The sequence below is a fragment of the Malus domestica genome, chromosome 17 (assembly GCF_042453785.1).
Source record: "Malus domestica chromosome 17, GDT2T_hap1".
In the NCBI taxonomy this organism is placed as follows: Eukaryota; Viridiplantae; Streptophyta; class Magnoliopsida; order Rosales; family Rosaceae; genus Malus; species Malus domestica.
This window is the reverse complement of record NC_091677.1, coordinates 17,217,115-17,240,171: the sequence shown is the minus strand read 5'-3', so window position 1 is coordinate 17,240,171 and position 23,057 is coordinate 17,217,115. Positions and strand designations below refer to the sequence as shown.

General features: G+C 37.1%; 1 long non-coding RNA gene across 1 annotated transcript; it reads left to right on the top strand.

The window, feature by feature from the left end:
* Positions 1 to 21,099: 21,099 nt before the first annotated feature.
* LOC103414451 (uncharacterized) lies at positions 21,100 to 22,195 on the top strand. Its single transcript, XR_526069.4, has 4 exons — positions 21,100 to 21,239; positions 21,320 to 21,399; positions 21,494 to 21,588; positions 21,893 to 22,195. It is a non-coding gene; the product is annotated as an uncharacterized lncRNA (long non-coding RNA).
* Positions 22,196 to 23,057: the final 862 nt, after the last annotated feature.

Below are 23,057 nucleotides of genomic sequence, written 5' to 3'. Positions count from 1 at the left end.
GTCCTACGCAGAGAGGATGACACAAATTCATTGATATGGGAATGCCTCGTATCTCGGGTCGTATGCCTCATTCCTAGGTCCTAAGGGGGTGCAAAACAAAACATGAGGGGACCAAGTTTATATATAAGTAATACTAAAACAATTATTCTTCAACGTACTAACCCCTAGTTTTAGAAACTCAAATAGTATAATAAGTAATAGGTTTTCCGAAAACCCTAGCATGCCATAAAACCTTCATAAAACATCTATTGTATATAGTGTGCTTAGTAGTGGTATCACAATCACCCGAAGGCGTATATAAATCTTTTGCCCGAAGGTTCTACATTGCCCGCCCGAAGGCATATATAAATGAATATCCATTAAGTAAGGATAGAAAATCATAAACATAATCTTTCCAAAATATATCTCATCGGAGCTTAATAGCTCAAACATCATATCATAAATCATATTCATAAATATCTCAGTAACGTAAATTCGATAAAGCATGATATTTCATAAAGCGTAAATCCGATAATTTAGTGAACATTTCATAAAACATAGTCATAAAATCATGTTTTTCATGTATGCATTTCTAGTAATAAAATCATGCATTTTGGAAGGGGTCCACTCACAAAAACTCCGTCGTCGAAAAGTCGTTCGAACTATAAAGGACGGGGTTGCCTCTAACAAACGCACCTAAGCACATAAAGGGACCAATTAATAAAACTCTACTAAAACGATTGAATTTGGGAAACCAGACGTCGTAATCTGATTCAGGACATCGAAAACCTAAAAGAGGACCTCGGGTTCCCCCACACACCACCACAGGGCGGCGGCCTGGGAGGCCACACTCCACTGCAAGCGCCACCACTCGTCGATATGGGTAGCTAGAAAATTTGCTGACACCGCCGTGCGTGTGAGCTCCACGCACAGGCCATGGCAGCCCTCCACGCACCACCTTCGAAAATTTTGGAATTTCCCAGATTTTCCCTCCAACTTAAGAGCCCATTTCGAGCTCGATACAAGTCTAAATCGAGTGATTCAAAGGCCAAAATGTAGTTAGGAATATGGAGAAGAGATTCATACCAAGTTGGAACCGAGTGGTGGCTAAAGTTGGCCAGAAAAGTGGTTAAAAGATGGCCAAATGACCACGGTTTGGAAAGTTCCAGATTTACACAGTGACTTTCTTTAAGCTTTTATGTGTTCTTACACCACCCAAAAACTTACTAATCATGAAGTTCCTTGCACAGTAACTGCATTGTGCAACACGGGGATGGAGTTTTCGAATGGTTTTTCTCCTCTTTTTTGGTTCAAGAACTCGTAGGGATTTCAAGAGAAGGTGATGGTGTAGTCATGGTTGTTGTTGTGGCCTTGTGGTGCCCTTGAGGAGGCTGGTTTGAGAGAGAAAGGATAGGGCGGAGAGGTGAGAGAGAGAAGGAAGTGACAGAAAGAAAATGGGAGGGGGAGGTGTCTCGGGGAATATGGGAATAAAAAGCAAGGGAAAAGGATCCAAAATGGGTTCCATTGACTCACAAATTAAGGTCACAAGAGACAAAACGTGAAATATTCGAAAAACGTTTGACGTTTCGAAACGTAATGTCTTCGTTATAGCTCCAACTTCGAATCCGTTCGCGCCCATGCATTCGTGGCGATGAGTACGATAAGAATAAACTAAGAAAATTAGTCACAAGCGTTATGTCGAGACGGTCAACGAAAGTCAACGTTCATGCCTCAAAGGTAATTTGGTAATTTCATACGTTCGATAATATAAAATATGACAAATTTAGGACGGGGTATCGCAACCCCTCATCTAAAGGAAAAATACACATTTTCTATATCTTCATAAGTATTTATAATTAAGTTGATTTTTTCGTGTTGTCGTAAAATGAACAATGAAAATAAAGAATATCTCGACCCAAACAAAGCACGATTTTAATACACGAGACGAAATAATAGTATTCAACTTTCAACCCACATAAAACTTAATTTTGACACGTATACAATAATAACAACTGCTATATATATTTTTTATTCTTGTTGTTTTTATACAAGTTAGAGCAGGGAGGAGGAAATCAAATCTAAGATATAGAGTACACATGTAAATGTTCAGAATTACTTTAGCAACAAGTATCTTGAAAAAGATTTTTCCGGTGGACCAAAGGGATAAATGGAATTGAGATTAAAATTAAACGTCCATTTTGACGAGAAAAAATTGTTACCTAGAGTTGAAAAACCTATGAAGCACGCGAGCTTCAATTTGGCGCAGAAATGCGTTCGGGGAGTTTGAGTGGCAGCGGCCGAATTCACCTTAGTTCGTCAGCCTATGGCATGTGATACGGCATGGAGCGGCTCTGATTTTCCAATTGTGAAATTCAGGGCAGGTAAATTGGTGTGCGAGAAATTTGCAGAGGCATGAGCCTTGGAGAAGAAGATCACACACGGTTCCAATTATTTTGTTATTTGTCCTACCCTAAACAACTGTTGGTATGACTAATTGTCATCGGTTGACTTAAGAAAATAATAGGGAAAGCACTTGAGTATATATATATTATGGAAAAATGAAAGTTTGTCATGGTGTATCATATCCTTCTCTTCTTCACTAGGGTTATATGAAGAAGAGAAAACAAGTGAAAGCTCCCTCCAGATTCAAACTTAAATAAGATTTTTACATCGGGTGTAATTCCGTACTTTGGGAATTATATATTGTAAGAAATACCTAAACATATGGATTCAAGTGATACCACAACACTCATCACTACTACATTGTGTATTATATCATTATTATACACCATTTGACTTTTTCTTTCAATACCATTGTACCAAACTGTTACTATGGTAACTAAACGGTATGAAAATTATTTAGTTTCGACAAATATGAATAACATTACATACGGTACAATACATTGATGTCATTCTAAACATAATTGGAAAGACTCCAAAAATCTCATTTTACACTCCTCACAAGTGTAATTTTCTTTCTAATTAGAGAAAGTTTGGAGTGTCAAATGATATTTTTGAAGAGCTAATAACAATTCCCATTGAAAACCACAATAAACTAAAATTTCAAAAACAAAGGCAAAGCTATAATTAACTCATTATATTTTTTTATTATGCAGATTGATGTCATAGAAGCCTCGATCTTAGAAGCTGACTATGAGATAGTAGCTCCAAAAATAAAAGTTGGTTGTGTATATGAGATCACACGGTTGCACAGCCGTTGCAGTAAACAAAAGTACAAGGTCGTACCATACTCTGTACAACTGTTATTCAATGTGAAAACAACTTTCAAATAGATACCAGAAAAACCTCCACACATTCCTGAGCACCGCTTTTATTTAGTGGATTACAGTGAATTGATATTGATGAGTCGATTTTATACTACATATTTCCTCTATTCTCAGTATATTTTGGTGAGATTTTGATGCTTTCTTATGTATTTTTAAAGTAGGACATGTGAATCATTTTTTAGCATAAAATAGTCAAACGGTGGAATTTTTAAGTTATTCCAATTGGAGCGGATTCATGAGTCTATCAAGAATGTTGTCAAAATTTCATAATTTTAGCCCAAAGCATCTGATTGCGGCAAATTAATTTATGCCTAGCCATCAGTGCTAGCAGATTGAGTTGCAGAGCTTATTTGCAACTTTTGGGCCGGAAGATGATGGATTTTGGGCTTGAGCTGTTCTTGGGACTTGAAGAGGAGGTCCTAATCTTTAATTCAAGTCTTTTTGGGCCTATTTTGGATCATTGAAGGTTAGAAACGTGGTTATTTTTCTGCTAGGCAGATTTCCTACCTTGATTTGGATTGTGTTTTTATGTTATCTTTGTATTATTTTGTTTCCTAGTTTTTAGAAGACCTTTCTATATGGGATTTTAATTTGTAGCAGTATAAATAAGGCTATTCAACCATTAGGGTTCTCTACGCAACATTGAGAGAACTTAACAAAGCTTTGGTGAATTTAAACTTTTTACCTACAAGATGTTTTCAATCATTTTTCTACTTAATGATATTTTCTTTGGTTTTTATAATGAGTATGCATACGGTATCACTAAATCTAGAAACAACAACACCATTTCTAGAATCGGTGCCACTATTTCTAGAATTGGTGCTACATGATGACTATTTATAGAAATAATGGTCACACTATTTTTTATAAAAATAATTTACAAAATTCAATTTAATCTGAAACCATTTGCCTATTTATTATGACGATGAAATTTCATTGTTCCTTATATAACAAAGTGTTCGCCAATTTCTTTGAATTCAATTAGATGTCTCAAATATTTTCGATTTGGCTAAAATTTTGCAAGGATGATCTATGAGGCCCAACTTGAAAAATAGATGGTTCAGATCGTTGAAGGTCGATGTGGTGTGGGTCCCACAACTAATCTCCATTTATATATATATATATATAAAGAGAAAATGAATGTGAGATGAGAAAAGAGAGAAAGGGGTTGGGGCCAAGTGGAAGATAAGTGATAAGAGAGATGAGAAGTGGACGGGATGGACGATGAGAGATGGGAGAGGGGAGAGATGAAAGAGAGAAAGAAAAGGGTGGGGCTAGTGGAAGAGGAATGAGGGAAAGAGAAAAAAATTGTAGTTAGGCCAATTTGTTAGGTTGTTTAATGTTGAGTTTTGTCCTAACCATTAAATAAAGTTATTAGGTTGTTTTTGGTTAAAACTCAAAGTTTTGAAGTCATTTTCATTAGTTTCTCTAAGTTATTTTTGGTTTAATTTGTTCAAGTTTGAGTTTTAACGTCCTAGCTATTTGGGTTTGAATCTTGGACATTGATTAAGGTGGCTTTGCCTTGCTCTTGGCTTAGTTTATGTAAACTCAAATGTATAGGATTACTGCTATAGTATGTGTTATGTGGAATAATAAGTTTATCTTTATGTTTATATGGAATGGATTTAGGCCTTCAAGCATTATTCTTGCGATGAGTTAAGAGTAAAGGGTCACATACAATTGAGCTTAGGATTTGATACCTTAAACTTTCGGAGGGGTTGTATGAACACACTAGCCAATATCCTGTCAGTGCGGTTAATGTAGTATGTTGTATGACCATGGAAATGAACAGTCTCGCTACTTTATCATGCGTGCTAGTAGTGGGTCTTATAGACCAATCAGCTACAATATTTTAAAGTGATTGTGAATGCTGAGTGAGCACAAAAGTTGGAAAATGGACACTCTAAATACTTTATCATGTGTGGTAGGGGTAGTGGGTCTTATGGACCGATCAGCTACGATAACCTCAAACAATTGTAAACGCTGAGTAAGCACAGAAGTTGAATTAGTCTTGTGAATTATTGAGCAGTGAGGATATACTTATCATTTATGCCATTATGTTTGGTTTGCTTTACTTGTTGTGAGTGAGGTACGATCGAGCGCGTGATCGTAGATAGGCGATGCTCACCCCTACAACAGTTTTTGGATGCAAGTAATGCACGGGATGTGACAACCTATCCATAATTTTACAATTTTATAAATTTTTAAAATGTGAATTTACGAGAATACCCTAGAGGCGAGGGTATTGATTTTCGTTGACCGCTAGTTCATGACGCGTATGAACCGTATTCCAAAAGTACTTGGCGGTGCGAACGCGTAGACGCACGCAAAATTGAATTCGGAACTACGACGGAGGTTTTACGGAACTACAAATTCGAAAAGTACGTGGTAAGGACTGTTATTTATTATTTTATTCATTTCTCATAAATATTATTATATTAATTTAATAGTTTGTTGTTAGGAAAATGGGGAAAGAAGAAGGAAGCGGGGACGAAGGAAAACAGAGGAAAAAGGGATTGGGCAAAGATGCCCAATCGGGGGAAAAAAAAACATAGAGAGGGACAGGAGGAACGAATTAGAAGAGGATGGAGGAAAGTTTGCCCAATGAGAAGAGAGGAAAGAAAGGGAAAGGAGAGGAGAGAAAATGAGAGGATCGACCGAATCCCTTGGACCCGCGACCCCCCTGATCCAACTCTTGACGACTGTTTCGACGAGTTTTCCATTGAATTCTCCAGCTTTCTTCAACCTCCCATCACCCCTAAACACCTTCACGACATCCCAGCATCCAAAAACCCTAGCCTTCAATTCACGATTTCTGAAGCAACAACCTTCAATCACCACCACCAAAACACTTCTCTGGAGGTCAGGAACAAAGCCCAAATAGTTTTAGGGGCGGTGGTGTTGCGGATTAATCGAATTGAAGAACACCCAAATTCTTGGGGTGTGGCTGGTTCTTGGTGATTTGAAACTTTTCTTGGCTAAATTGGACTTGGCCACATACTCTACTCATTGAGATCTTCATTCCTGAAAATTTTGGTAATCTTTGGAAATAGTTGGATTTTCCGGCGAGTCGAGGCGGTCGACCGCCACCCACGGTGGCATGTGGCCTGGGTGCCGTCGATGTTATTCTTAGGCTAAATTAGATGCCTTGAGCTCAGTTTTAGTAATTGTACGACGTAGGTTGACTGTTGGAACCTAAATTCTCTATGTTATGTTAATAGGTCATTATATGAATCGACGATCCGACCGTTGGATCGTCACTAAACTTTAATATGTTATAGTACGTAATATTTGAGAACCATAGGAACTTATGGATCGGGAATCCGATATACAGATCTTCCCGAATTGGATTTGTAAGTTCATAAAATAAAATATTAACCGCCACTTGGTTTTGGCAATTGGTGGAGATCCGACCGTTGGATCGTAATGGAACTTTATGATGTTGTTTAAGAAGTATAATGTGGATCTTTGGAAGTAAGGGATCGGAAATCCATGAAGCGGATCTTCCGAATCGAACTACGTAGGGATGTGTGTTATGTAAGTTGCATATTTTATTGATAAGAACTCTAAGACGTGATTTGATAATTGTTCTAGGCGACGATGGTTCGTAATGTCGCAATATTCGTGCTAGGGAGTTGTAGCGCGGACCTCAAGTAAATGGGTCTTTTCCTTTCTATCATATATATATATATATATATATATAATTGATAATTCCACAAATGGTTATAAATTGATTATTGCACATAATTACTGTGAATGCTTTAAAGTTCTAATGCGAACTATGAATGGTTTGATCCCTGTTTAGGGTACGTAGGCAGTCTAACGAGACATTAGATGCAGCCATACCATAAATGAGACTAAATAATTGAGACAATAGCCTTGTTTGGGAAATTGTGCCATGTGAGGGACATTGGTGGAAAATGTGAGATTTAACCTTATGATTGAGTGACTGGATGTTGGTCATATATCATTGTGTGAAAGGATCGAGAAATTTAAAGTAAAGAATCGTAAGTATTGATAGTTAGTTAAACTAGTGTTTAGTTCAGCTTGTCACCGATAATTATTCCCGAAAATTAATAGTTCGGGAGTAGGACGTTATAGATTGTGCATTTTACGCCACATTATTGATATATATATATATATATATATATATATATATATATATATATATATATATATATATATATATTTGGAAGCACTACGATATAGTTAAGTTTTGGATTTGCATCAGGGCATGTTCATAAGTATATTATTGTGCATAATTATTGTGAATGCTTTAAAGTACAAAGGTGAACACAGGATGCATAGATAAGTTCAGGTGAGTATATGTTGTGATATGTGGGATGCATGGTTATGATTACATTTTATTTAGAACGACTGAGTGATGGCATGACTATATTATGTTTTAAACTCCGACACTGTTGTACAAGTTGCAATAGAGGCAACTCCGACATTGTCGTACATGTTGTCTATAAGTCGTACATGCCATATTAGATGCATTTAGAGCTCATAACCCTGCACCCCGGTGTTAGTGCTCTCGCCCGAGGACAGGGCCTAGCCTTCACGTGATCGTTCACCTCCCGCACCACACGTTCACCTTGGATTCAAGGTAGGTGCCAGCCTGTCGTACAGACCATATTAGGTGGTTCCGACTCGTAGGTGACTTGTGATACTTTGCACAGCCTTCACTTGATCATAGCACTTGAGCGTAATTATTTACAACCGGTCTGTCGTACAGACCACTAGAGGTGGTTCTGACTCGTGTGTAAGGATATGTGATGAGCTATAGGTTCAGTCATACAGGCTACAAGAGATGGGTCCGGCTGACATATTACTGGGATGTTGATTGATAAGATATGGATAAGTGGTACAGGTCGATATAGGTGACTCCGACTTATGAGCTAGCATTGATTGATGAGATATGGATGAGTCGTACAGATCACTACAGGTGACTCCGACTTATGTACTAACATTGATTGATGAGATATGACTGTAGTCATACAGGTCACCATAGGTGACTCTGACTGGCGTGCTAGTATGGGTCATTAAACACATGATTACTTATATTGCTAATGAGATGATGTGTGGTGGTATACCTCTGGCTTCATTGTTAGTATACTTTTGATTTTATACTTATACGTAGTATGATTTTCTGGAAACTAAACAGGTGCTATGGTGAGGGATTATATTGTTTAGAAGGTCTTTATTAAAGCTTTATTTTCTGGCCCACTCATTCTTGTTTTTATCCCTCCAGGTCTAGTAGTAGAGTTTTCGTATCGACGAGGATTCGTGGCAAGTCTTGGTATTGGAGATTACCTTTGATGGTATAATTTTCAATCCACTATACTGTACTTTACTTATGCTCTTACGTCACGTGTGAAATGGGTTCATTTTCGCTCATAGTGCACTCTTATATTTAGGCACTTTTAGGTTTAAATTTATTCACTTTTTCCACTTCATTACACTTTATGGCTCCGTCACCTTCCAGGTGTCGGCCAACACGGCTCGATTCGAAGTCATAGTTGACATTCCAGGTTGGGGTGTGTCAGTTTGGTATCATAGCATAAGTTGGGTAGTATTGCGTTCATCACACGCGTGATGTGAGTATTCTTGGTTCTCGAGTCTAATGCTTGAATCTTGCCACCTCGTTGAATAAGGAAAATATGTTAGTTGTTCCTAAGTTTTGGGCAGATTTGACGACTCGTCGATCTCTAAAAGATCAATTAGGCGAGTGTCTCTAGATTATAAGCAAAGAACTTTTCTGCCAAGGAAAGGTGTGGAATTGAGACTAGTTGATGGCCTTAACATGGGGTTAATGTATCATTATTGGTGTATCGCCAGGGATTTATGGGTCAATCTCATCACTATTGTTAACCGTCATTATTAAACCTTTTGAGAGTAGAAATCAAAAATAGTTTTGATTCCTTGGCGATATTTGGGAGAATACCACCATTCCACTTCTTTGTACTACATTAGTTTTCCTGCATCTTTTTGTACAAATCCTATTTCAAATTGGTGGTCTATGGAACAAATTTTTGAAACTCAGAGTTTTCTCGTGAAGCATGTTGAATTCATAGCAGTCTTATCAATGTATAGAACCATTTGGAATGAACTATTTTATTTGTGATTTAAAGTTAACAATTATCATCTTTGCTTGGAAATCGAACAACATTTCTCTGTGAAGAACGTGTCCAAAATCTCTATCAACCTTAGAACTTCTTTAATACACTTACTTTTTGGAACGGACTAAGTTCTGACAGTGGCATTAGAAGAATTTAATCAGCAGCTATGAGTGCACTATAGTGTATCTTCCGGTGTACGAAAATGACATATTTACTTTTGAACACTTTCAGCTTGTCCTATTCTATTTCAGTTGGAAAATACGAGTATCGATATGGAGTTACCTTTAACCTATCAAGAAATGGTTTGAATGATTATAATCATTTTGTTATATGAATGGAGTTGGGAAGTATCATTATACACTCTCAGTTCGAGGTATTTTGTATGTGTAGAGATTGTGAAAATCAATAATTGTGATGCCGAACCAACGTTACGCTCATGTGGTGTTCCAATTAGTGGTAGTTTTACTTAAGTAGAAAGCAGTATCCTTCCAGCCTCAAAGCTTAAAGTATTGGCAATGGTTTATTCTCTTAAAATAGGCGTTGAAATTTCAACAACAAGACACTTGTGAAGATAACTAAGATAGAAGTGGGATGCTGTTAACTCCTCCATGTGATGTGATCAAGAAGTTCTCGTTGTGGCATGATCAAACATGGAGGTAAGAAAGGAATGAAATTGAGGCTTCCTTTGGTGTGTTTGAAGAGAATCCTCATTCTAGATACGCCTCGCTTTTGATTAACTTTGAGAGGATATTGAGAATATGGAGTTCAAACTTTCTGGACAACTACAGTTTTTCTAATTGCATTCAGAGGATGATGGCATTATGAGAAAGCTGCTTCTAAACTTCATGCTAGTTCAGGCAAACAGAAACCCGACAAGATTATCATCTTGGTGTATTTATATTTCATCGTGCTACATGTTTCACTTCCAAGCCTTTGGAAGTCTTTATGAAGATTATGAGTGTTAGATGTTGTTAGTGTCATATTTCCACCATTAGCTAGGTTGCAGCATACCATTATCTCTATTTTAGTTGCTTGTAACCACAGTTACAATTTTGGGTTAGCTATGTTACCATTGAAGTTGACATACAGAGACCTTATGCTTAGTACATATTCGGTAGATGCTTACTTTTGTTAGAGTTATGGGTAACTACGGTTACATTCATGATTAGGAGTATGACATCATTTGAGAGATAATATAAATATTTTATGCACAGCTTGTGATTTACGGAAGAGTATTGCGATTAAGTATTTGAATAATTGAATTTGTGTTGTAAAAAATTTTATGTTATTGACGATGTTGCCTAAGAAGGTAGTGAATGAGCACGATCGAGGCGTGTATGTGTATTTCCCAATGAGGGGCAAGATGGTAATATTGCACCCTCGAGAATTGTTACTCGTTTATCGAGACAACAGTGGGTTGTTGGTATTGCGGGCTGCAGACTGTAATATCAATAACTTATTCGTTGGGTTCGTTAGGCAAGTAAACAAGTAGGTCATTCTGCGTTAGTATTTGTATTTACTTATTTAAGTAGTTATTTGTTGTCTGGGCTTGACCTAAAGATAATACATGCTTATTTTTGAAGTACGTTACGCTACGAGTGCGTTTGTGAAAAATATTTTATGCTCGTTTTTTATTTCAGTACAACTGTTTGATGTGAAAATTACTTGACACACAAATTAAACTCTATTGTTGACAATTGTAGCAAAGATGTAAGTAGGGATCGTTCTAGACCGGGGATTAACTAGGGATACTAATCTATACAAATATGACTCAAACATACCAAACTAGACTTAGAAACACTCAACTAGACTCAGAAACACAAAACTAAACACTTAAGACTTAAAACTGACTCAAACTACTCAAAACAGCAAAACTAAGTTAAAAAGACTCAAAACAGACTCTAGGGAGTTATTTGGACGAATTTAAGACTAGTAAGACTCAAAACACTAAATTGGACAGATTTAAACACTTTTCTAACTAATCTAAGACACTTAATTAAAAGGGGGATTGATTTTGACGAAATTTAACTAAACTAAACAGATTGCAAAACAAAGTAAATTAGGTGATTTGAATGGTGAAAACTTAGCCAGAGGATCCTTCTCCACACATGACATTTGCATATAAACCAATTTCCAGTATTGTTCCCTTAAACTATGAGTGACAACACCCTAAGTTAACCGTGACAGCACAAATTAACCATCAGATTTTCCTTAACTCATTGAATTGGACGAGATACGTATCACAACCAAATTATCCTTATCAAGTTCCCTAACTATGAAAAGCATGATAGAAAGACATATCAAAGGTCATTAAGTTCTTTGAAAACCATGAGCATTGACGAGGCATTCGTAACTATGAAAAGCATGATACTCCTGCCTAGGATTTACTTAACACAATCATGACTAATGACTTCCACTACTTGTGAATATAAGTTCATAACAATTAGGTGAAACTCCCTTCTACTCTAGCATCAAATTCATGCATGCAAACTAAGTATGCATCATCAATCAACATACATAAACAAGTTTTAATAACTCATATAAACAAATCACATTCAAGACTCAAGAAACAATAACTGGATGTAATCAATTCATATAAAGCATATAATCATGGCTTCGAACTCACCTCTAACTAAAAAGAAATTAGTTCCGCATGTCTTTAGAAACTGAAATAAACATTAAAACCAACATTGAAACAAATTTAAAGATAGAAAGAACCAGGAACGTCCCAGCAACTCCAATGGCAGATTCGAACCCTCATTGGGTTGCAAGCCACGACACAAAGCTCTTTATCCTCTTTCCTTCAATGCAAGCACTTGATGAATCTTTGTGTTTTGGCGTGAATTGTATAATAGATGGTGATGTCGAATTATGTGGAGGGTGGTGGTGATTTATGCGGCACAAAAGATGTATTTATATGGCTAAAAGGGCACAGCAGAGAGACTCTGTATTGGAGAAGAACTTAACACTCCAAATCCATAAGGAATAGGCCATCTAGAAGTCAGAAACCAAAGAGATTAGGGAAGGGTGTGGCAGGTATTAGAACTTCTACAAGGGATGTTTCAGCACAAATTTCTGAACCTAAAGGGACAAGGATACACGACACATGTTTTAGAGAAGGATTACAAGTCCTAAATCACCAAGGAGAAGGCATATATGCGGCACATAAGGGATAAGGGTTCTAGAATCTGAAATATGTATTTTAAATGCATAATTATCCCTTATAAATGGCTGGAATTAAGGCACAAACTGATTTGGATAAGATAAGATAGGATAAGGCTAGATTAGGAAAAGATAAGATAAGATAAGGTTAGTTTGGATAAGATAAGGTTGGATAAGGTTTTGGATAATGTTCCTTCTTTTGAGCTGATTCTTTATCTTCTTTGTCTTGAATTTATTTTCTTCATCTTCTTATCATATTTCTAGCCTCTTGAACTTCAAAAATGTCCATCCACCTTGCTACATACATAAGCTATCCATTTGATGCCCAAAACTGCTCTAAAATGCTCTAAAATGCACTTTCTTGCCAACTTTGTCATTTGGACCTACAAACACACGAAAATAGCTTAAAACACTATAATAAACAAGAACTAACTATGAAAATGCAAGAAAACAAGCTAACTAAGTCGCATAAATATGCTCCTATCACTATTTTAACTTCACTTCACTACATACATATTCTGATGTTATGTTTTATTCGTCTATTTTTGGACACTATGTTTTGATAAAATATTATATTTTGGCATGGTATTGAAGGGGAAGGAAAGTTTGAGCTTGAAGGCATAAAACAGGAATCACTATACTCCGATCACAACGGAATGGCATTCTCTTTTATGCAACCGCTCTAGTTTGATTTCTTCTTTATGTGTACATCTTCTTACGATCTTTAGGAGCATTTTATGTATAACTAGTGATTTCAAATTTCGGGGACGAAATTTTTTAAGGTGGGTAGATTGTGACAACCCGTCCCTAATTTTACAATTTTATAAATTTAAAAAATGTAAATTTACGAGAATACCCTAGAGGTGAGGGTATTGATTTTTGTTGATTGCTAGTTCATGACACGTATGAACTATTACCTTACTGTATTCCAAAAGTACTTGGCGGTGCGAACGCGTAGACGCACACAAAATTGAATTCGGAACTACGATGGAGGCTTTACAGAACTACAAATTAGGAAAGTACGTGGTAATGACTATTATTTATTATTTTATTCATTTCTCATAAATATTATTGTATTATTTTAATAGTTTGTTGTTAGGAAAATGGGGAAAAAAGAAGGAAGCGGGGAGGAAGGAAAACAGAGGAAAAAAGGATTGGGCAAAGATGCCCAATCGGGGAAAAAAAAACATAGAGAGGGACAGGAGGAACGAATTAGAAGAGGAGGGAGGAGAGTCTGCCTAATGAGAAGAGAGGAAAGGAAGGGAAATGAGATGAGAGAAAATGATAGGATCGGCCGGATCCTTTGGACTCGCGACCCTGACCCGACTTTTGACGACGGTTTCGACGAGTTTTTCGTTGAATTCTCCGGCTTTCTTCAACCTTCCATCACCCCCAAACACCTTCACGACATCCCAGCATCCAAATTGACCCAAAATGGACGAGTTTCATCGTGATTTCACGAAGAACACCCGTATGGGTGCCGTGAAACCCTAGCCTTCAATTCACCATTTATGAAGCAACAACCTTCAATCACCACCACCAAAACTCTTCTCTGGAGGTCAAGAAAAAAGCCCAAACAGTTTTAGGGGCAGTGGTGTTGCGGATTAATCGAATTGAAGAACACCCAAATCCTTGGGGTCTGGCGGGTTCTTGGCGATTTGAAACTTTTCTCGGTCAAATTGGACTTGGCCACATGTATAAATTTTACTCTACTCATTGAGATCTTCATTCCTATAAATTTTGGTAATTTTGGAAATAGTTGGATTTTCCGACGAGTCGGGGCGACCGACCGCCACCCACGGCGGCATGTGGCCAGGGGGCCGTCGATGTTATTCTTAGGCTAAATTAGATGCCTTGAGATCAGTTTTGGTAATTGTATGACGTAGGTTGATTGTTAGAACCTAAATTCTCTATGTTATGTTAATAGGTCATTACATGAATCGACGATCCGACCGTTGGATCGTCACCAAACTTTAATATGTTATAGTACGTAATATTTGAGGACCATAGGAACTAATGGATCTGGAATCCAATATACGAATCTTCCCGAATTGGATTTGTAAGTTCATAAAATAAAATATTAACCGCCACTTGGTTTTGGCAATTTGTGGGGATCCGACCGTTGGATCGTAATGGAACTTTACGATGTTGTTATAATGTGGATCTTTGGAAATAAGGGATTGGAAATCCGTGATGTGGATCTTCCGAATCGAACTACGTAGGGATGTGTGTCATGTAAGCTGCATATTTTATTGATAAGAACTCTGAGACGTGATTTGATAATTGTTCTAGGCGACGATGGTTCATGATGTCGCAATATTCTTGCTAGGGAGTCATAGCGCGGACCTCAGGTAAGTGGGTCTTTTCCTTTCTATCGTATATATATGATTGATAATTCCAAAAACGGTTATAAATTAATTATTGCACATAATTACTGTGAATGCTTTGAAGTTCTAATGCGAACTACGAATGGTTTGATCCCTGTTTAGGGTACGTAGGCAATCTAACGAGATGTTAGATGCATCCATACCATAAATGAGACTAAATAATTGAGACAATAACCTTGTTTGGAAAATTGTGCCATGTGAGGGACATTGGTGGAAAATTTGAGATTTAACCGTATGATTGAGTGATTGGATGTTGGTCATAAATCATTGTGTGAAGGATTGAGAAATTTAAAGTAAAGAATCGTAAGTATTGATAGTTAGTTAAACTAGTGTTTAGTTCAGTTTGTCACCGATAATTATTCCTGAAAATTAATAGTTCGGGAGTAGGACGTTATAGATTGTGCATTTTAAGCCACATTATTGATATATATATATATATATATATATACATATTTGGAAGGACTACGATACAGTTAAGTTTTGGATTTGCATCAGGGCATGTCCATAAGTCTATTATTGGGCATAATTATAGTGAATGCTTTCAAGTACGATGGTGAACGCAGGATGCACAGATAAGTTCAGGTGAGTATATGTTATGAAATGTGGGATGCATGGTTATGATTACATTTTATTTAGAACGATTGAGTGATGGCATGACTATATTATGTTTTAAGCAACTCCGACATTGTCGTACAAGTTGCAATAGAGGCAACTCCGACATTGTTGTACATGTTGTCTATAAGTCGTACATGCCATATTAGATGCATTTAGAGCTCATAACCCTGCACTCCGGTGTTAGTGCTCTCGCCCAAGGACAGGGCCTAGCCTTCACATGATGGTTCACCTCCCGCACCACACGCTCACTATGGATTCAAGGTAGGTGCCAGCCTGTCGTACAGACCACATTAGGTGGTTTTGACTCGTAGGTGACTTGCGATACTTCGCATAGCCTTTACGTGATCGTAGCACTTGAGCGTAATTATTTTGCAACCAACCTGTCGTACAGACCACTCGAGGTGGTTCCGACTAGAGTGCAGGGATATGTGATGAGCTATGGGTTCAGTCGTACATGCCACAAGAGGTGGATCCAGCTGACATATTACTGGGATGTTGATTGATAAGATATGGATAAGTTGTACATGTCGCTATAGGTGACTCCGACTTATGAGCTAACATTGATTGATGAGATATGGATGAGTCGTACAGATCACTATAGGTGACTCTGACTTTTGAGCTAGCATTGATTGATGAGATATGGATGAGCTGTACAGATCACTACAGGTGACTCCAACTTATGTATTAGCATTGATTGATGAGATATGGTTGTAGTCGTACAGGTCACCATAGGTGACTCTGACTGACGTGCTAGTATGGGTCATTAAGCACATGATTACTTATATTGCTAATGAGATGCTGTGTGATGGTATACTTCTGGATTCATTGTTAGTATACTTTTTGATTTCATACTTATATGTAGTATGATTTTCTTGAAACTAAACAGGTGCTACGGTGAGGGATTATATCGTTTAGAAGGTCTTTATTAAAGCTTTATTTTATGGCCCACTCATTCTTGTTTTTATCCCTCCAGGTCTAGTAGCAGAGCTTTCGTATCAACGAGGATTCGTGGCAAGTCTTGGTAATGGAGATTACCTTCGATGGTATAATTTTCAATCCACTCTACTGTACTTTACTTATGCTCTGACGTCACATGTCAAATGAGTTCATTTCTTCTCACAGCGCACACTTGTATTTTGGCACTTTTAGGTTTAAATTTATTCACTTTTTCCCCATCATTACACTTTATGGCTCCGTCACCTTCCAGGTGTTGGCCAGTACGGCTCGATTCGAAGTCCTAGTTGATATTCCGGGTCGGGGTGTGTCACGGGAGAACATGGCAGTGGCGATAAAGTGAATTTGCCTTGCTAAAAATTGTATTTGAAGTAAACTCTGATTTTATTGTAGTTAACTTGCTTGTTAAATAAAATTGAAATTTCGATTTATTGTTGGCTTACCAATTTTATTTACATTCTCGTAGGGCGTTAAAACACAATTTTGTTCCACTCTATTTGCCTTACTTTCTATTGGGAACGTGGTGTTATAACGTTGCGGCATGACATCATAGTATCAAAATGTCAATAGGACGTGGCACTATTAGGTGTCTGGTTTGTGGATGTGACACCACTTGTCAGGCACCAACCCAAGACCATCCTAAAACATCATAAGGGTATATGAAAGTAAGTAAAAGATAACAAAAGCAGGGAAGAGATAACCAAAATCTCAATAAGTGCCAGAAAGCTAGAAGAGCTAACATATCTAAGAAGCACGTGCCGCACAACAGCATCGATACATTCATTAACAAGCTGGCCAGAGGATATCATCTATCCATCCTTGAATTCCATGTACTTGGCATGCTGAGCCGTGAGTTTACCACTAACAATGACATGCATGTTGTAAAGTTAAAAAATAAAATAAAATAAAATAAATCTCTTTACTAAGTTGGTGTGTAATGCTTACTAATAATGTCATTGAAAGGAAACGGCTTTCGTTCGCACCTCACATCCCATTGATCCACTTTCCATGACAAATTTAAGGACACCAAAGGCCATAGCATGCCCTAACAAAAAAGAAGGTAAAAGGTAAGTTCAATAGGAGTCGACAAAACCCAAACCCCAAGGTAACAACTAAAGCATAATGGTTGTACAAGACAGAGTTATATAAACCTAACGTATGACATAAACCAAGCAACACAGAACAAGGAAATGTTGAATAAGAACACGGAAGCTTTCAAGCCATTTGGTTTAGCAACCATCAAAAAGCTGTAGATTAGCATTCATAAAGACTATGGTTCCTAAAGGAACAATAATAATTGACCAACTCGGAATTCTAATTAACTTCATTTAGTAATGAATGTTTAATTAACTGATTCCCTCAAGCACTCAAGTGAAGCACGCGCTGACAATTAATGAAATGTAGGAGTTCCTGATAGGATTTTTACTGCTTATGTGAATGCGATAAAAACCTTCTATTTTACTTGCAAGAATCACAAGGTTATTGTAGTATAAACGGATCTCGCAAGGTCATTCTCCACAGGGATTATTAAATAATTCGAAACAAATCAGATTCCAATTAATGATTGTAAAGTAGAAATTTAGATGATTGATTTTATAATCGACTTAAATTAAAAACGAATTTAACTATTAATGATAAGACAATCTGCAATATTAAAACTAGAGAGAAGAAAACAGTTATGAAAAAAAATCAAATTGAGAAGGCACTAGGGTTCCACCATCACCTAGTAATCCTATGAATTCTTACCTATTACTTATGATCTACACATGCCACTTTGAAGGTTAGATTTTCCTAATTCATATTCTACTTGGAACCTCCAACATAGAACGTATATCTAACATGCAACCTGTCCGGACGTTCGGATCAAATCTAAACATGAAAGACTCATTATGCTTTATGAAAATCCTTTGAAAAACCATGCAATCCTTAAGACGTGATATTCATCCTAAGAGAAATTACAATTATTAATCACAAGAAGCCAGCGTCAATTTCAGGGAACATTCCGACCAAAATTGCATCAAATTACTTTTCTAAAGATCCTAATGGTGATCAGGCATTAAGACAATTAGATAGTTTTTATCCCGGTGATTAACAATTCAAAATACGCATGCAATCAATCATAAGAAATTTAATAAAAATCACATATTCATGCTAAGGCTCAAGGCTTCGCCCTAGCAAAAGAAATTAGTTCCGCATATTCATAATTGAAATCATAGAAAATATTCTTAAGAAAAAGATTGAAAACACCTTCAAGTAGAAAATCTTCAAAACCCTAGCACTCCTCTCTGTCTCCAGTATTGCATACAATAAAGCGTCCTCTAAAACTGTAGACGGCTAAGCAATATATTTGCTAAGCCACCACAAAAACCCTAGCCAACTAAAATTAATAAAAACCCTAAATAAAAATAGTAAAATTCGTCTAAAATCTGAACAGCCACGTTTTGGCCCAAAAGCTGCTCCAAAACTGGCCCAATATAGCTGGATTTGATGTTTGGAATATTCTGAACACTTTTCTAGAAGGCCACGAACCCATCCGAGGTCATCTTGGGCTCCAAAAACGTCATTTAAGCCCAAAAACGTCACTTTCCAGCACTGCGCACGGCTTCTTTATTTCATCGCCAGAAAATAACTGCTTGGTGGAAAAATCCCAAATTTTGATACGATCAAGCTAATTGACTCACGAACGTCCTCCAATTGGAATTACTCCAAAATTCGTCCATTTGGTCCTGTTTTGCTCCAGAAGAAGTCGAAAGTCCTATATTGAAAATACAATTCAAAGTATCAAAATTCTTCCAATATATTAACCAAAATATACTAAGATTAGGGTAAAATATATAATATAAAATCTACTCATCAAATACCCCCAAACTTAGCTTTTTGCTTGTCCTCAAGCAAAACAAGACTCAAACAAAAATAAAAACTTAACAAACTAACTAGCTAAAATTAACTGACAAAAATTTTCACCTTCAAAGTTGCAATCCATAGCAAATTTTAAAAACTAGAACATCTTTTCAAAAGTTCCAACCAATCCCACCACAGAGTCTAAGCCATTTAGAATCAATTAGAAAAGAATTCACAAACTTCCTTTGGTGTAAAGTGAACCAACATAATTAAGGAGACTCGACTAAAACCCTTACCTCTCGTCCTTATTTATTTCACACATAGTAACTTTAAATATAACTCTCTTTCTTTTTCTTTTTTTTTTCTTTTTCACTTTTTTTTTTTCATATATAACATTTTTTTTTTCTCCAGTAACAGTAGTGGTCGTGCAATGTCGGTTTACTTAAGCTTTCGATCCAACCCATGTAGCGAGCTTTAGGTCAATGACTCCCAAACCACTAGGGCTTTAGGACACTAGGTGTAGAACACCCCTAAGGACTTATTAACCCGAGCTGAAAAGGCTACGAAACCAACTAACCACCCTGCCTCATGCCAAAACTCTACCGTTTGACGCGAGAATCACTGCTGATTAGGCAGGACTGGCCCGGTTACTAGGCAGAACCTCGGGTGAGACAATTATTACTTTATTTATTTTTTTTTTTTCACACTAATAACTGACTTTACTTAAAATAAAAATTAAAAATTAAAAATAAACTTAGACTAAAAGCAAGTATTTCAATCTCACTTCCCACAAACCATGTTGGTGTGATGTGCAAAGTTCAAAGTATAATTCATGAATTAGTGTCTAAGCAACGATAAATAGAAAAGACTCTAATGTGGGATTAACTTTCACCATGTCCATTTGTTCTAACGCTTAAAATACTCTATGGATATTAACTTAGGAATAATGAAACTAAAATACTTTCCCACCCCCAAACTTATGTCACACTTTGTCCTCAAGTTGTAGAAAATAAAATAAAAGAAACTAAAATAAAAAATGACAAAAATAAAATAAACTTAAACTAACAAATAATAATTATAACAAGGAAAATGAGTAACAATAACCAAAGAAAAAGAAAAAAGACTACCTGGCTTTGGAAGTGACGTTGTGGTTGATATAGGTGTGGCCAAATAAAAACCACACAAAGCCCATGCAATGAAAACCAACTTGCACGCCACCTTCACTTGCACGCCTGCTGTACACAGTATTTGAAATCAGCAGGGCATCACGTGGCTTCCATCAGGGCCTTGCTCTGAGAAGGGCATGCAGCTGGCGTCCATTGGATTAAAGAAACTCTGAGATTTTGAATGGCATTGGATGCTCTGAGATATTTGATTGGCATGCAGCTGGCATGCGAATTTGCATATGGCGTGAGCAATGTCTCTTGTCAGAAAAAAAATCCCTATCAGTCCTCAGTGATATTTTTTTGATTTATTTTTTTTATTTTTTTATGTGTCAGTCAGTACCACAGAGCCAACGGCTCTCTACCACTGCAAAACCATCCTCCTCGAGTAGCCCGTGAAGCTGAAAATAGGCACACGTGTCGCGCATCCGTTTCACCACACCTTAGGATTCCAAATAAAAGGTTTAGATAAACCCATTTGTCCATCTCTCTTTCTAGAAAAGCTAAAAAAACTTTTAAACCATCTCAGTTCTGCATTCCTTTTCCTACCAATCTTCCATTTTATTTTTCAGCCCTCGCTCTCACTAAAATCAGAAATTGCTCTCTAAAATGAAAAAGAGCTCTCCTTCTATCACATTTGTCTCTCATTTCCTTACTCCTCTTCACCCTTAGCCGCGCAACCACACACACCTTCCTCTGCAAAAATCCGAAAACAACCCTACCACAGAGGTAAACCTTGTCCATTTTTGCGTCTCATATACTCCACACTGCATGTGTAGACTGATGTGGTATCTTGTTTATGTGCACAGGTTCTCGATCTGGAAGTTTAGCCATGACAAGGAAAACGCAATGCAAACCAGCTACCATGCAGATCTGGTTCCTGCAAAAGGTAAAAATCTTGTACTCCGTAGGTTAATGACAAAAATAGCTTCATCACCTATGCATATAATTATAATGGTGTGGTATGTGTGCACAACACTCAGATCTGTGACAGACCCGAGAAAGAACTCTCAAACTGAAAATCCACTGGACATAAAGCATGGCCCATCATGAAGGTTTTGATCTTTCGATTATGAAGGTATAAACTCAGCCCTGTTCTTGGTTAAATGTCATGAAACGCTTTATTTCGTCCATGGAACTTTGAAAAATAATAACAAAAACCATATGTATATGCGGGTATGAACATGAATCGAACGAACAACATACTGACTAACATGATATGATGAAAGTGAAGTTGAAGTGCGGGAGACTGATGAACAAATAACAACACTAATAAGACCTTCAGAAAATATGACTTTCACAAGCTTGTGTGTTTTAAGTGATACATAACCTGGATCATGAAAATCAAAGTGTCATTAGTCTTCTTGTTGTGAACTATGCAGGAAATGTGGTCACTGATAGATCCGTGGGAAATAAAATGGACGGCGAAACCTCAGCTGCAATAGACAAAAACGGGACAAGCTTCCAAGAACCCAGATCGGTGAATCTGGGAGGTAAAATTTCATATCCTTGCAAGTGGAATTGTTGTAGATCTGGTAATAATAGCTGTACTCGGTTCTGTGGTGTATGGATCTGTGATTTAATTGTGCTTCCTCCATGCATCGCACAACTGAGCTGCAGAAAATTAACTGCTCTAAACTCTGTTTATGCGCTGGATCTACAACAATCACCCCCAAACTTGCATCTGTGAATGATTTTTTTTTTTTTTTTTTTTTTTTTATATTGACTGCTTTAAATTTCCTGCCTAGTGTAGATGTGGTTGATGTGAACGTTAGACTTGCTGCTGGGTGCAGGATTCCAGCCTAGGACGCGCTTTATTTTCCATGTTCGCAACCTGCAATTAACCAATACGCGTTAAAAAATGGAACATAAAAATAAAAATAAAATGGGTAAATAAAATCAACTTGCCATCTTCCAAATTTATTTATTTATTTTTTTTTTTGAATTTTTAGTTTTTTTTTTTTTCTTCCGAATTATTTTTATGTGTATGTTTTTTTCTTTTTTTTTTTTAAGAGAAAATCAAACAAAAATTAAAATTAGCAAAGAGTTTAGAAAAATTGGGTTGCCTCCCAATTAGCGCTTTATTTTAAGTCTGTAGCTAGACGTTGCGGAAGTTCGGTGGCTAGATCACTGGTGCCTTCAGAGTCAAAGACTCGTATGCTGTATCGAAGGGTGACTCCATGTATGGTTTCAGCCTGTGACCATTCACCTTGAATGTGTTGACTTGAGCCTCATTAGATATTTCAACTGCCCCATGAGGAAAGATTTTTGTAACCACATACGGTCCAGTCCAACGAGATTTCAATTTTCCTGGAAACAACTTTAGCCTTGAACTGAATAGCAACACCTTTTGCCCTGGCTGGAATTCTTTCCGTAAAATTTGACTGTCATGAAACGCTTTAGTTCTTTCCTTGTAGATGCGAGAACTTTCATAAGCACCCTGACGAATTTCCTCCAGCTCATTGAGCTGCAATTTACGTTGTTCCCCAGCTGCGTCATAAGAAAAATTTAACTCTTTAATTGCCCAGTAAGCCTTATGCTCCAGCT